Source organism: Hyperoodon ampullatus (genome assembly GCF_949752795.1).
Source record: "Hyperoodon ampullatus genome assembly, chromosome: 4".
Lineage (NCBI taxonomy): Eukaryota > Metazoa > Chordata > Mammalia > Artiodactyla > Ziphiidae > Hyperoodon > Hyperoodon ampullatus.
Window position 1 is genome coordinate 54780981 of NC_136917.1, and position 17215 is coordinate 54798195.

Below are 17215 nucleotides of genomic sequence, written 5' to 3' on the forward strand. Positions count from 1 at the left end.
TTTTGGAGAAATGGCTGTTTAGATCTTCTGCCCATTTTTTGATTGGGTTGTTTGTTTATTGATATTGAGCTGCATGAGCGGTTTGTATATTTTGGAGATTAATCCCTTGTCAGTCGCTTCTTTTGAAAATATTTTCTCCCAGTCCATACGTTGTCTTTTCATTTTGTTTATGGTTCCCTTTGCTATGCAAAAGCTTTTAAGTTTCATTAGGTCCCATTTGTTTATTTTTGTTTTTATTTTCATTATTCCAGGAGGTGGATCCAAAAAGATATTGCTGTGATTTATGTCAAAGAGTGTTCTGTCTGTGTTTTTCTCTGAGAGTTGTATAGTATCCAGTCTTACATTTAGGTCTTTAATCCATTTTGAGTTTTTTTTTTTTTTATGGTATTAGAGAATGTTCTAATTTCATTCTTTTACATGTAGCTGTCCAGTTTTCCCAGCACCACTTGTTGAAGACACTGTCTTTTCTCCATTGTATAGTCTTGCCTTCTTTGTTATAGATTAATTGACCATAGGTGCATGAGTTTATTTCTGGGTTTTCTATCCTATTCCATTGACCTATATTTCTATTTTTGTGCCAGTACCATACTGTTTTGATTACTATAGCTTTGTAGTATAGGCTGAAGTCAGGGTGCCTGATTCCTCCAGCTCCGTTTGTTTGTTTGTTTGTTTGTTTGTTTTCCTCAGTATTGCTTTTACTATTCAGGGTCTTTTGTGTTTCCATACACATTTTTAAATTTTTTGTTCTAGTTTTATGAAAAATGCCATTGGTAATTTGGTAGGGATTGCATTGAATCTGTAGATTGCCTTGGGTAGTAATTAACCCTCTGGCCCAGTGTTTTTCCATTCTTTTTCCCCTTTCTCTCATTTCTTAAATCACCCAATGCTTCTCAAAGTATAATTTCTGGACAGCAGCATCAATTCTACCTGTGAATTTATCAGAAATGCAGATTCTCAGGTCCCACTCCAGACCCACTAACTCTCTCTGGGTAGGGCCCAGCAATTTATAGTTTAGCCAGCCCTCCAGGTGAATCTGATGCACACTCAAGTCTGAGAGCCACTGGTTTAAATAATTTCCTTCCTCCCACTGGATATCATTCTCCTGGATCTGCTCACAGCTCTCTGTCTTCTAATCCTGATATAAGTGGACAAAGATTTTGTGATCACACTAACTGCTACAGAGTCTGCAAACCATCATCTTTGAGATGAGGTCAGAAGGAATGTCAACCTCCAAAAATTCAGCTAAAATTAGTCAGTAAGGTGTGATGGAGACAACATGGACTCTGATATCAGATGGCTCCAGGTTCAAGTCCACCATATGTTCAAATCCACCACCTGCTATCTGTGGGGGTCTTAGTCTAGTTATTTACATCTTCTGTACACTGTCCATAAAACGTGGATAAAAGACCAAAGTTATAGGGTTATTATAAAGACTAACTGAGACAGAGCATGTGAAGTGATTATAACACACATCAACCAGTCAGGAAACATTTCCTTCTTCCTCTTGACCCCATCTCCAATAAAATCACAATCAAAATAGACACGTCTGCACCTGGCTCTTCCTTCTGGCCTCTCCCAAGGCTTTGTCGAGGTCAAGGTATCTTCTTGGGCCAGTCAAAAGACTAAAGTATCTCTCAGTCTGTCATCTAATCAAGATGCCCGGCTTCTATCCTCGGGGTTAGAATGTGACCAACATAAATATTATGTTGTAGTCCTTTTATTTGATCTAATCTTATGATGACTGTCATCAGAAGAGGCTAGTAGTGGGCATGAAATCTAGAGAACGGAGATTCGGTGTTTAAGAATTGTTAGTAGTCATCCAGAACTATACAACAAAAAGAAAGTGACAGATACTTTATCAGAGGAAGCTAATGATTTTGCCCCCTAAAAAGGAGAAGAAGGGGCAGTTCAAAGCTTTTCCATAGCCCGGGCAAAACAGCTCTTAAAAGTGTTCTATTCCTTTTGTGCTGAGTCTGTACTAATAATTTATCATTTATTGACTTCTTACTATGTGCCTGGTCCTAAACTATTAAATGATGCATATGCATTGGTGCATTGAATCCTCAGAAGTAATTACTATTACCCTCCCCACTGCGACCCTCAATATACAGATGAGACAACTGAGATTTAGAAGCTAAAGGCAACTTGCCTGAGATCACCAAGACCTAGATTGAAATGCAGGATTCCACTCCAAAGCCTTGGCTCTTAATCACTAACCTTCAAATTCCTAATTCAATTTCTCAAGTAGCTCAATATGAGGGAGTGAAACCAGTATTCTTCCCATTGAAAAGTTTTATGTTCCCACTACGTATCATTCTGTTGGCTTTCTGATTTATATATCTGTCTCCATTTAGTTTCCTTATGAGTCAGTGCCTGGGAGCTTGATAAACTCAGAGACAGCTGATTGAATAAAGTGTCTAAAGCTACAAAGGTGAGGGCTAAGTCTTGTGCTGAGATTACGTTACCAAGGAATTGCCTACCTGAGCAGGCCTGCTGGAGGCAGCTAGCCAGCCAGCCAGTTATCTTCTTTCATAACACCTTAAATACAGTATAATTCAGTCACAACTATACAGTATTAGAGAACTCAGAGAAAAATTTTGGATGATTATGTTGGAAAGAGCAAGTTTCAAGGATAGAGAGGCGTTAAGTGCTGCCAGAAATTCTACATTAAAGGTGGAAAATAGGTTTCATTTTACCTGACAATTCCAATCAACTGATGGGAGTTATTCCCTGGGATCCAGCATTAAGAAGGATTCTGAGGCCACTTCTGGGCTAAATAGTAGAGAATGTCATGATTGATTAGCTATGTCTGCCATATTCATAGGATGTGGGCATGGGTGCCCATGTGTCTTATATTTACCATCCCTTCCCTAGGTCCTCCAATTTCAGTGGATATTGACAATTACTTTGAATGTAGTCTCCAATTACATTTAGGTAGAAAATAACATATTTTGAAAACTATATACCAATGATAAATTGTATACATTTTATACAACACATTTGTATGAAATCATATGGGGGGAATACTTGCTGGTATATGTTCAAGTTTGTGTTTACTTTTTAGGACTTCTGTCCCCAGAAATTAGTTTCCACCTTAGCATGGTAAAATGTAAGAGAAAAAATTGTTTCAGAAATTTGGGAATTCATTTGAGTGCCGAATTTTCTCATGAACAGAAGTAGATGTTATTTTGGGGACATGGGTCTATTTATTCAACATAATTACAAAATCATAAGTTAAACCTTTTAAGAGGGTAAAAAGCACTTTGGTTTTTATTTTAAATGTTGTGATGGGAGATGTGTCTATTCTGTAAATTGGAAAGTAATTTAAGTCCCCCAAAACTTCATTTGAACTGTCATTATTTGTAGATGATATGAGTGTGTACACAGAATTTTTTAAATTAACAGATAGGCTACTAAAATTAATAATCGAATTTATCAAGATTGGTGCATACAGTGTCAGTACACAAATTATCTATCGTATTTCTATACACCAGCAACAATTAGAAGCAAAAAATTTTAAATACCATATATAATAGCATCAAATGAACATGACATAAGTAGGATAAATCTAGTGAAAGATGTATAAGACTTCTACAATGAAAACTACAAAACATTACTGAAATAAATTAAAGAATACCTAAATAAACAAAGGGCTTTACCATGTTCATTGACTAAAAGACTCAACCTTTTTCTGTCCAAATTGGTCTATAGATTCAATGAAGTCTGAATCAAAAACACAGTAGATTTGTTTGTGCATGTGTGTGTACACACACACACACACACACACAAAATTGACAAGTTGTTAGTGAAGATAACCTTAAAGAAGAAACCTAGAAGATTTGCATTACCAAATCTTAAAATTTTTTATAAAACTACAATAATTAAGAAAGTGCAGTAATGGCATAAGAACAGACAAAGAAACCAATGGAATAAAATCCAGAGAAGACTCCCTCATATATAGTCATGATATTTTTGACAGTGTTGTCATTGCTCTGTAATGAGGAAAGGATGACCTTTACAAAAAATGATGCTGAGTCAATTAAATTATCATATAGGGGCAAAATTAATCATGACCTCTACCTCACACCACTTACAAAAATCAATTTCAGATGTGAAGGATAAACAAAAATTTTCTGGAAGGTAACATGGGAAAATACTTCCAAGACGTTGGGATGAGCAATGATTTCTTAAGCAGGACATGAAAAACACTAATTATGAAGGAAATTTTTCATAAATTGGATTATCTTAAAATTAAAAACTCTGCTCATCAAAAGACATTGTCAAGAGAATGAAAAAGAAGGCTGCAGAGTGGGAACAGATATTTGCATGCATCTTACTAACAAAGGACATGTATCTAAAATATATATTTTTTAAATTCTCATAAATCAGTGGGAAAAAGACAGGTAGTACAATAGAAAAATGGACAAAATGACTTGAGTAGGCTGCACAAAAGAGGATATGAAAATGGCTAATATAAGGGCTCAATGGCTTTCTCATCAAAGAAGTGATAATTAAAACTACAATGAGATAACTCTACATACCCACCAGAATGGCTTAAAAAATTTTTAAAGCAACTTATAATTGCAAGTGCTGGTAAGAATGTAAAGCAACTATAAGTCTCATGTACTACTGGCATGTAAATTGGTACAACCTTAAAATTGTTTGGCATTATCTACTAAAACTAAACACATAAGCACCCTAAGAAATAGTCAATTTTACTCTTGGATATATAAAAAACAGAAATATGTATATATGTACATAAGACATGTACAAGAATGTTCAGGAGGTAGGATCAAGATGGCAGAGTAGGAATATCCTGAGCTCACCTCCTCCCATGGACACACCAAAATTACAACAACTTACAGAAAAACTATCTCTGAGAAAAAGATATTCCACAACTAAAGATATAAAGAAAGAACCACACTAAGACAGGTAGGAGGGGTGCAGACGCAGTCTAGTCAGGACCAACACTCCCAACATGGTGCAAGCAGGAGTGATATCACAATCATGCAAGTCCTCTCCAAGGAGCAAGAGGTCCAAGCCCCACATTGGGCTCTCCAGCCTGGAGATCCTGCACCAGGAAAATGAGCACTCAAAATATCTGGCTTTGAAAACCAATGGGGCTTATGTTCGGGAGAGCTGGAGGGCTGCAGGAAACTAAGACTCTGCTCTTAAAGGGTGCATGCAAAAACTCACTCACTCCAAATCCCAACTTAGAAGCAGCAGTTTGAAAAGATCCTGGGTCAGACCCACTTGTTGATCATAGAGAACCTCCCAGAGTCAGGAGGCAGTTGACACTCCACCCCGGGACTGAGACAATGGCAGCAGCCATATTTCTGATCTCATTTTACCATGCTGACACTGGCACTGGCAGGTGCCACTTTGGAATTCTCCCTCTAGCCTATTAGAGGGAGAGCACCAGGGGCCTGCCCTGCACACCAGCATGCCCACCAGCAACCATAAAAGGCAGGGCCTCACAATCAGCAAGGCTGGGGACCAGCCCCACCTATACCATGGCACTACAGCAGTCAGCTTCACCACAACAGAAGGGCACATACAGCCCACATAGGGTACACCCTGGGAACATCTGGCTCTGGTGGCCAGAGGGGAGCATGTTGCTGGGCCCCCTAGGACACCTCCTACATAAAGCCACTGCTCAAAGATCAAGAGATGTAAAGAACCTACTTAATATACAGAAAGACACAGAGATTTAGGCAAAATGAGGAGACAAAGGAATATGTTGCAAATGCAAAAACAAAAATTCAGCAAAAGAGCTAAACAAAACAGAAACGAGCAGTCTACACAATGAAGAGCTCAAGGTAATGATCATAAAAATGCTTACTGAACTCAGAAGAAGAATGGATGAACACAGTGAGAACTTCAACAAAGAGTTAGAAAATATAAAAAAGAACAAGTCAGAGTTAAAGAATACAATAACTGACCTGAAAAATACATTAGAAGGAATCAACAGTCAATTAGATAATACAGAAGAATGGATCAGCAATCTGGAAAATGGAGTAGTGAAAATCACTCAAGCTGAGCAGAAAAAAAAAGATTTTTGTTTTAATGAGGATAGTTTAAGAGACATCTGAGACAACATCTAGTGTCCTAACACTTGCATTATAGGTGTCTCAGAAGAAGAGAGAGAGAAAGGGGCAAAAAATTTATTTGAAGGAATAGTGGCTGAAAACTTCCCTAACCTGGGAAAGGAAACAGATATCCAGGTCCAGGAAGCACAGAAAGCCCCCAAAAAAGATGAACCCAAAGAGGTCCACATATCATAATAAAAGACATATCATAATTAAAATGGCAAAAGTTAAAGAGAATTTTAAAGGCAGCAACAGAAAAATAACTAGTAACAAAAAATGGGATCCACATAAGGCTAGAGCGAATTTTCTGCCAAAAATGTGTAGGTCAGAAAGGAGTGGCACAATACATTTAAATTGCTGAAAGAAAAAATCTTACAACCAAGAATACCCTACCCAGTAAGGTTATCATTCAGAATTGGAGGAGAGATAAAGAGTTTCCCAGGTAAGAAAAAACTAAGAGTTTATCACTATTAAATCAGCCTTACAAGAAATATTAAAGGGTCTTCTTTAAGTGGAGAAGAAAAGGTCATTAAGAAGTAAGAAAATAAATGAAAGAAAAGCTCTGACTGGTAAAGGCAAGTACATAGTAAAGGCAGTAGATCAGCCAGTTAAAAAGCTGGTATGAAAGGTAAAAGACAAAAGTCATAAAATCAACTATAACTACAATAAGTAGTTAAGGGATACACAAAGTAAAAAGATGTAAAATATGAAGTAAAAAACAAAGCTTGGGGCAGGGGGTAAAATTGTAGTGCTTTTAGAATGCATTCAAACTTAAGCAAGTATCAGCTTAAAACAATCTGCTATATGTATGTAAGTTGATATATAAAAACCTCAAGGTAATCACAAACCAAAAGCCTATAATAGATAATACAAAAAATAAAGGGAAAGGAACACTAAACATTAAAGAAAATTGTCAACCCCAAGTGAGGAGACTAAAAGAAGAAGAAAGAAACAGAAGAACTACAAAAACAATTTAAAAATTGGCAATAAGTACATACTTATCAATAATCACTTTAAATGTAGATGGACTGTATGTTCCATTCAAAAGATATAGGGTGGCTGAATGCATAAAAAACAAGACCCTTCTGTATGCTGCCTACAAGAGACTCACATCAAACCTAAAGACACAGATAGACTGAAAGTAAAAGGATGGAAAAAGGTATTCCATGCAAATGGAAACAAAAAGAAAGCTGGGGTAGCAACACTCATATCAGACAAAATAGACGTTAAAACCAAACCTGTAATAAAAGACAAAGAAGGGCATTATATAATGATAAATGGGTCAATCTAAAAAGAGGATATAGCATTCCTAAATATTTATGCATCCAACATAGAAGCACCTAAATATATAAAGCAAATATTAATAGACATAAAGGGAGAAATAGACAGTAATACGATAATAATAGAGGACTTCAATACTCCACGGTATCAGTAGATAGTTCATCCAGACAGAAAATCAATAAGGAAACACTGGCCTTAAATGACACATTAGACCAGATGAACTTAATAGATATGTACAGAACATTTCATCCAAAAACAACAGAATACACGTTCTTTCCAAATGCACATGGAACATTCTCCAAGATAGATCACATGGTAGGCCACAAAACCATAAATTTAAAAATACCAAAATCATATCAAACATCTTTTCTAACTACAGTGGTCTGATACTAGAAATCAGTTACAATAAGAAAAATGGAAAAAATACAAACATGCGGAGGCTAAACAACATGCTAGTAAACAACCAGTGGGTCAATGAAGAAATCAAATAGGAAATAAAAAATTGCATTGAGACAAATGAAAATGGAAAGACAACACACCAAAATCTGTGGGATTGAGCAAAAGCAGTTTTAAGAGGAAAGTTTATAGTGACACAGGCCTATCTCAAGAAACAAGGAAAATCTCAGATAAACAATCTAAATTATACCTCAAGGAACTAGAAAAAGAAGAACAAACAAAGCCGAAAGTTAGTAGAAGGAAAGAAATAATAAAGATCATAACAGAAATAAATAAAATAGAGACTAAAAACACAGTAGAAAAGATCAGTGCAACTAAGAGCTGGTTCTTTGAAAAGATAAACCAAATTAATAAACCATTAGCCAGACTCACTAAGAAAAAAAGAGAAAGGGCCCAAATAAATAAAGAAATAAAAGAGAAGAAGATACAACCAACACCACAGAAATACAAAGGATTATAAGAGATTACAATAAACAATTTTATGCCAACAAATTGGACAACCTAGAAGAAATGAGTAAATTCCTAAAGACACACAATCTCCCAAGACTGAATTGAGAAGAAATAGAAAAGCTGAATAGACTGATTGCTAGCATTGAAATTGAATTGGTAATTTTAAAACTCCCAACAAAAAGTCCAGCATCAGATGGCTTCACAGGGAAATTCTACCAAGCATTTAAAGAAGAGTTAATACCTATCCTCTTCAAACTATTCCAAAAAAATTGAATAGGAAGGAACACTCCCAAATTTGTTCTACAAGGTCAGCATTACCCTGATTCCAAGACCAGACAAAGACACTACAAAAAAAAAGAAAATTACAGGTCAGTATCCCTAATGAACACAGATGCAGATATCCGTAAAAAATACTAGCAAACTGAATACAACAATACATTAAAAGAACCACATCAAGTGGTTGAACTTGACTTGCACTATGATCAAGTGGGATTTATCCCAGAATGCAAGGATGATTCAACATTTGTAAATCAATCAGTGGGACACACCACATTAAGAAGACAAAAGATAAAAATCATATCACCTCAATTGATTCAGAAAAATCATTTGACAAAATCCAACATCTATTTATGATTTTTTAAAAAAACTCTTAATAAAATGGGTATAGAAGGAACATATCTCACCACAATAAGGCCATATATGACAAACCCATAGCTAACATCACACTAAGATCAGGAGCAAGACAAGGATGCCCATTCTCACCACTTTTATTCAACATAGCACTAGAAGTCCTAGCCACAGCAGTCAGACAAAAATAATGGAGATAAATGTATTCAAAATGGAAAGGAAAAAGTAAAACTGTCACTATTTGCAGATGACATGATACTGTGTATAGAAAACCCAAAATATTCCACCAAAAAACTATCAGAACTAACAAATGAATTCAGTAAAGTTGCAGGATACAAAATCAGTCAGTTGCAGGATACACAATCTCCTGCATTTCTATAAACTAAACAAATTAGTTTTAGAAAACAATCCCATTTACAGTTGCATCAAAAAGAATAAAATACCAAGGAATAAATTTAACCAAGGAGGTGAAAGACCTGTACTCTTAACACTATAAGACATTAATGAAAGAAATTGGAAGATGACAGAAATAAATGGAAAGTTATTCCATGTCATGGCTTGAAAGAATTAATATTGTTGAAATGTTCATACTACCTAAAGCAATCTACAGATTCGATGTAATCCCTGTGAAAATACCAATGGCATTTTTCACAACACTGGAGCAAATAATTCTAAAATTTGTATGGAACCACAAAAGACCCTGAAAAGCCAAAACAATCTCAAGAAACAAGGACAAAGCTGGAGGTGTCATGCTTCCTGATTTTAAACTATACTACAAAGCTGTAATAATCAAAACCATATGGTACTGATAGAAAAAGAAAAAAAAAACAGACACATAGATCAATGGAACAGAATAGAGAGCCCAGAAATAAACCCACACTTATATAAGGCAACTAATTCACAACAAAGGAGCCTAGACTATACAGTGGGAACAAGATAGTCTCTATAGTAAATTGTTTGGAAAAACAGGACAGCTACATGCAAAAGACTAAAACTGGACCACTTTCTTACACCATATACAAAAATAAACTCAAAATGGATTAATGGCTTAAATGTAAGACCCCAAACCACCAATCTCCTAAAAGAAAACATAGGCCATATGTTCTTCAGCATTGGTCTTAGCAATATCTTTCTGCAGCTTTCTCCGTAGGCAAGGGCAACAAAAACAAAAATAAACAAAAGAGACTACATCAAATGAAAAAGCTTTGCACAGTGAAGGAAACCATCAACAAAATGAGAAAGCAACCTACTGAATGAGAAAAGATATTTTCAAATAATGTCTGATAAGGGGTTAGTATCCAAAATATATAAAGAAATCACACATCTCAGTATTTTTTTTTAAATCTGATTTTTAAATGGGCAGAGAACCTAAACAGACATTTTCCCAAGGAAGACGTACAGATGTCCAACAGACACATGAAAAGATGCTCAGCATCACTAATCAGGGAAATGCAGATCAAAACTACAATGAGATAACACCTCACGCCTGTCAGAATGGCTATTATCAAAAAAGATGACAAATAAGTGTTGATAAGGATGTGGACAAAAGGGAACCCTCATGCATTGTTGTTGGGAATGTAAATCAATGCAGTCACTATGGAAAACAGTATGGAGATTCCTCAAAAAATTAAAAAGAGAACTGTTATACAACCCAGCAATTCCACTTCTGGATAGTTTTCCAAGGGAAATGAAAACATTAATTGGAAAAGATACCTGCATCCCTACACTCATAGCAGCTTTATTGACAGTAGCCAAGATATGGAAGCAACCCACATGTCCATTGACAGATGAATGGATAAAGCAGATGTGGTGTATATATACAGTGGAATATCCTTAGCTGCATTATTTGTAATAGAAAAAAACTGGGAACAATACAAACACTCATCAACCATAAAATGGACAAATACTGTGGAATATTCATTCAGTGCAACACTATACAGCAATGAGAAGGAGTGAATGCCTGCTCCATGCTACAACATGGATAAGTCTCTCAAGTAAGCATATGGCTGAGTAAAAGAAGCCAGACACCCAAGAGCACATACTGCACAATCTGTATAATTCCATTGATACATAAATTCAGGAAAAAAATTATTGTAATAGAAGTCAAAAGAGAAATTCTCTTTGGGTGGAGTGGGAATCCATCTGGGTGGCTGAAAATGTTCTATGTTTTTATTTGGGTATGGTTAGGACAATGATTTTACTTTTAAAACAGCTAATCTATAGCAATAGAAGTCAGAATAGTGAATATAATGAGTTTGAAGGGGTACAGAAAGCTTCTGGGAGCTGGTGATGTTACATACCTTGATCTAGATGGTGATTATATGGGGGCCATTCACTTTGTAAACATTCATCAAACTAGTCACTTCTGGTTTCTGGTCCTTCGAGTGTAGATTTTTTAACTCAGTAAAACTTTACTTTAAAATAATTTCTGTATTTGAGAGAGAGAAGGCAGTAAAAGCCCCGAATAATATGGTCTGACCATCCTCATTGGTGATAACAGTAAAAGAAAACATTTATTGAGCAAGTAATACATGCCAGGCACTGTGCTACATACTTTATGTGGATGCCCTTCATTTAATTCTCACATGTGTCATGAAGATTGGTCCTATTATTAGCCCCAGCTTACAGATGAAGAAACAGGCTTAGCAAGGTCAAGGGACTTGCCCAAGTTCTCACCGTTAGAAACAGCAGACCTGGGGTGCCAGCCCTGGTAGTCTGTCAAATGGAAAAATGGAATTCAAATAATGGTTCTTTAGAAAGAGAAAAAGACAGGAGTGTGTGTCCCCAGTACCTGGTCATTTATGCCCTCAGAATGCTGCCCACTGTCTGCCTGCCCGCCCACCCAGTGGATTTGCTCTCAGCCTCTTAGGCTCAACAGAAGGATGCTGTGAATTGGCTTTTTCTCTGCACGTCGTCAGCCTCCAGGACTGAGGAGGGGCGGCTGTGTTTGCTTTGGATCACAGGGAATTGCTGTGGCTGGTATTCACTGAATTTCCTGTAGCTGTAAAAGAGTGATGTCATGGTGTTGGATCAGGGTGGCAAACAGGCCTCACTGTGAGAAGTGTGAAATGCCCCCTCTGTCCTGCCAGGCCCCAGGCAGGCCCTCACCGCTCCACCGTGCACCTCTGCCACACACACCTCGTCACACTCGCTCTCCAAGCCCTCCCTGAGACCAGGCCCTTCTAAGAGCCCAATGACTGAAAGGATGAACGCTGGGGCCATTCCCAGGCACTGCCTTTCCTCAAGAACTCAGAGAGGCTCCTCAGCTGCAATGGCTTCCCTGGTCTGAGTTGGAAAGATAGACGGGGCACTCTGCTTGGAGAAATTCTGCAGAGGTTTTCTGGAGGCCTCATGGCAAGTGACTAGATGTCTGCATTTCTTCAGGACAGTAAATACAACCCAGTAGCAGGAGGTGCCTTGAGTCGGGAGGGTTCCAGCATTTGCAGGTCAGGAGCCTCCTTCTGAGCATGTGGAGAAGCAGGAGCCACACTCAGGAACAGAGACCTTCAGCTCACCTCAGGAAGGTGAGCATGACATTTGAGCAGCCAGAGGAAATGAAACAGAGGAGGAGACCCCCATCAGCCTCAGTCAACTGCCTTCCTCCCTCCGCCTTCTAGAGTGATTCCATGTGATCCTATTCTTCCCAAGAAGGCCTCAAATGTCTAATGTAAGTTTTACCAATATTTCTAGAAAAATCACCAGCACCCAAAGATTCCCTTCATCCAGTAATTTTCCTCTGGGTTCTGCATTTATACTCCATTGACCCATTCTCATGATTGATCCACTCTTATACTTCTTATTAATCCATTCATTGCCTCACTCTCTCATTTAACAAACATTTATCAACCACCTACTATGTGCTCTGGGGACTCAGCTGTGAACAAGAGACATTCTTCTTCTCTTTCCCGAGACACACAGTTAAGTGTTCCCAACTCAGTTTTTATATATTATCTTATATCTAGATAGCGTTTATTGAGTACCTACTATGTGCTAGGTACTGTTCTAACCATTTTACATGTATTATCTAATTAATCCTCACAATACTCCAGGAGAAATTTCAACTTTATAGATGAGGAAGCTGAGACAGGAGAATGAAAATAATGTCCTTTAGGCCTCCTCACTAATAAGTGACACACCTGGGTTCTAAGCCAGGAGGTCTTATTCCACCAACTTATTCTTACCAACTTAATATATCTATGTAGATGACAAGAAAAATATCTGGAAGTCTGTAACCAAATGTCAATCAAAGTTACACTGTTGTTTAGCAACCTAAATGTCCATCAATATGGATAAAGAAGATGTGGTACCTATATGCAATGGAATATTACTCTGCCATAAAAGATAATGAAATAATGCCATTTGCAGTAACATGGATGGACTTAGAGATTATCGTACTAAGTGAACTACGTCAGAAAGAGAAAAACAAATACCATATGATATCACATATATGTGGAATCTAAAATATGACACAAGTGAACTTATCTATGAAACAGAAACAGACTCACAGACATAGAGAACAGACTTGTGGTTGCCAGGGGTGGGGGAGGGATGGATTGGGAGTTTGGGATTAGCAGATGTAAACTATTATATAGAGACTGGGTAAACAACAAGGTCCTACTCTATAGCACAGAGAACTATATTCAATATCCTGTGATAAACCACAATGGAAAAGAATATGAAAAGGAACCTATATACATGTGTAACTGAATCACTTTGCTATACAGTAGAAATTAACACAATATTGTAAATCAACTATACTTCAATAAAATAAATCTATTTAAGTTATATTGTTGTTTGGAGATAGAGGGTAGAATGACTAGCAATCTGTACTTTATTCTTGCCGTGTATTTTGTATTCTCATTCGTTATCTCCCTCTCCCTCCCTCCCTCCCTCCCTCCCTCGTGCTCTCTCTCTCTCTTTTCCCCTCCCCCCAACCCATCTCTCTCTCTTTCTGTTTTACTTGTATGATGAGAAAAAATTGATAGCATTATAAAAACATTGAAAGAGCGGGTTTGTAAGAGCAAAGTAGTAGAAGTGGTGACAGGGAGGTGAGGCAGGAGCGTGCATTTGGGTTGAGGTCTGACAGATGAAGACGTCTTTCCCTCAGAAAGGACCACACACGAAGCAGATGCATCTTGACCTCAGGATTCTTTCAGCTCCTCTGCCCAGCCTGTAAGCCTTTTTGGTGACATTGACTGATATTTGCAAATAGGAAGATTCTAAAGTAGGTAGGATTTTTAGTGACCATGCCAGCCACATGAGAACAGTGTGTGCTCTGGGAACAAACATGTTGCATAATCACAAGCCCAGAGAAGGTTAACTGCACAAAAATACCTGCTTCAGAGTAAGGCTTGGTGTCAACTCAGTCTCTCAGAGAAGTTACCAGTGACCTGGACTGCAGATGCCTCCTTGCCCCAACCATTATCCTGCTGCGAAGTAAACGATTACTAAACAGTTACTAGTATTTCAGTGACTTCTCAAGGATGTGTGCTGTTTCATTTGCTCAGAGGAAAGGATACATAACTCAACATTCCTGTTGTGGCAACTGTTTTGCCCTTTAGATCATTTAATCCTCAAAGCAAATGCATGAAGTAAAATATGACCATCCCCATTTTACCCCATTTTACAGATGAGGAAGCTGAACCTCGGAAAGGTTCATAAATAACTCATTATATAGCGGTCTTCTAGGAGGTGATCTGATAATCAAAAAAAAAAAAAAGACCAATCTTTAAACAAATAGATAAACTTAAGAAAAGTGTTGGTACAAAACAAAATGCATCACCGCCTCATCCATGTAGATATTGAAAATGAAGGGGTTGAGAGGACACCCATTCTTTTGAGCATTCATTTGCTTTTCATAAGGTAGAACTGAAACCCTATCTGTCCACCTTATGATGTATTCAGATCAAAGTACCATCTTCTGTGGCTCAACACAGTAAGGTTATGTTGGGGAGTTGTGTTTTATTCTAAGTACAACAGGAAGCCATTGAAAGACTTTGGGTGGGCGCTTGACCTGAGCTGGTTTGTGTTCACAGCTCATGCTGTGTGCTGAGGGAATCATGGATTGAATGTCTGTCTTCCCCACTGGACAGTAGGCACCATTCTTTATGCTGTTTATTCGCTTATCCCTGTCTGTGCCCATCAGGTGTCAGCTCTCTGGAAGTAGGGACCTTGTCTCTTCTCACTCCTCTGTCACTAGTGGCTGGAACAGTATTTTGCCCAGAGTAGGCTCCTGATAAATATTTGTTGAGTGAATAAATGAATGAATACAAGAACAAGTGAATGAATGAAGTATCACACAAATAAACATAAACGGCGGTGGGTGCTATGAGAGAAGAGCATAGAGAGCCACGAAAGCATGGAGGACACCGTGATTGGGGTGGGGAGGGTGATAACGGTTGTAGCTTGGAGCCGGAAGAGAAGAGAAGTGGGTTCAAGGCATACTGATGACATAAGATGAAGGGACTTGCTGATGTACTTGATGTGGAGGCTGAGGGAGGGCACAGATTGGAAAGTGAGCTTCATCTCCTCAGCCCTCCAACCTAGACATCCTATTCAATTCCGTTCAATTCAAGAGGAATGAGTAACTGTTTTCCGAGTTGTTTTATGAGCTATTTGTAGAGAAAAGGTGCAGAACAGCAAGCATGATTTTCTAAATAGTGAGATTCACTGACAATAGGGAGATAAGAGGGGTTATTTTTGTAGTGTCTACAGGAATCAGTTGGTAGCAGTCTCTGTGATGCTTTTCTTCAATGCTCCCGCCCTTAATCTTCTGATATTTCTATAAGGTTTCCATGGCTGGTTTCCATGACACCATAACAGTTTTCCCCATTCTATCAAAAAAAAAAAAAAAAAAACCTGGTCAGAAAAAAAAAAAAAAATCCTTTCCTGTACCTGAATGAATGCACCTACTGTCCACCCCCAAGACATAGACACACACACACACACACACACACACATGCACGCACACACGTGCATGCACACACACCATTGCTCCTAGCAGAGAACTAGGTACACAGATATTTAGAACAACTATCGATTGATTTGCCTACTTGGGTTAAAATAGCTTTCATATCTCATAGACTTTTGTGGACCATCTGCTTAATGTTTATAACGAGCAATTTCCAAGTTAAGTGTTCTTCCACTCTGGACTCTGAAAGTGATTCCCTGGAGATTGGTTGCTGAAGGCAGACACTATTGTTTTATAAATTACGAATAAAAGTCCCCTCATCTTACTGTCCTGCAAGACCTGCTATTATTTTATTACCTTGGTTTCAAAGCTAGTAGAAGAGATGATTTTCATACATATGTATGAAGCATTGATTTTCCTCTTCCCCTAACCTCCTTGTTCAGAATTTTTTGGCTAGACAGCCCTCCTGAGCTTGCCCAGTGATGGGTTTTAGTTGCTATTTCTATTTCTTTGACATGAATACTCTGGATGAGCTCACAGAGGGTTTATTCAGAAGTTTCAGGAGGTCTTCACTCTCTAGCTCCAAGCTGTGTCCTTCTGCAACACAGGGGGCTCTTGAATCCCTGCCATTGTGACTGATGGATGCATATCTCTGTTGATATTTCCAAGTCATAAAGCTAGGATAACTAAATAAACAGCATGTGGAGTCCACCCCTTCAGCCTTCCTCTTTTGACTGTAGCATGTTGACTTTTCTTGGGTGTGTACACCTCTAGATGGTGGGTAATTCTTATGAAAACAATTGAGAGACTGTGCTATCTTCTCAGGCCAAATGGTTCTGCAAGGAGGCACCCACATAAAACGCATCTTAATCATCAAAACTCTTTGGGAGTAAAATAATAGAATGAGCACACAGTGGGCTCTCTGACACCAAAGATGTTGTTTTGGGGTCTCAGAAATGCCCACACTCATTGCCATTGTTCTAAATCAGTTTGCAACACATCCGATTTCTATTGATTTTCTCATTTGTCTTCATAAAGGTGAGATTCCACTAGCTCTAGAAACACAATAAAAGCCCAAAACAGGCACTTAACTAGCCTTATGGGTCCAGCTGGGAATTTTGTACCTTCTTGATGTCTGCAGGGTGGTCATATACATTTAGGTTCTCAGTTGCATAAAGGAGCTCTGTGATGGACAGATCACAACAATAGATGAAAGTTTCATTTATAAAAAAAAAAAAATCTCTTTGGGAATTGTTCTGCCATGGTTGTGCACAGAACCCTGAATAAGAATATGAGCCAGTTTTAATGGGATGGTGTCTAAAATATAACACAGTGCCCAATGGCTTTTGGACACATATGTTCTTTTTGTTTATCTTGTGTGTAATGTGTATTAGGGATGGGG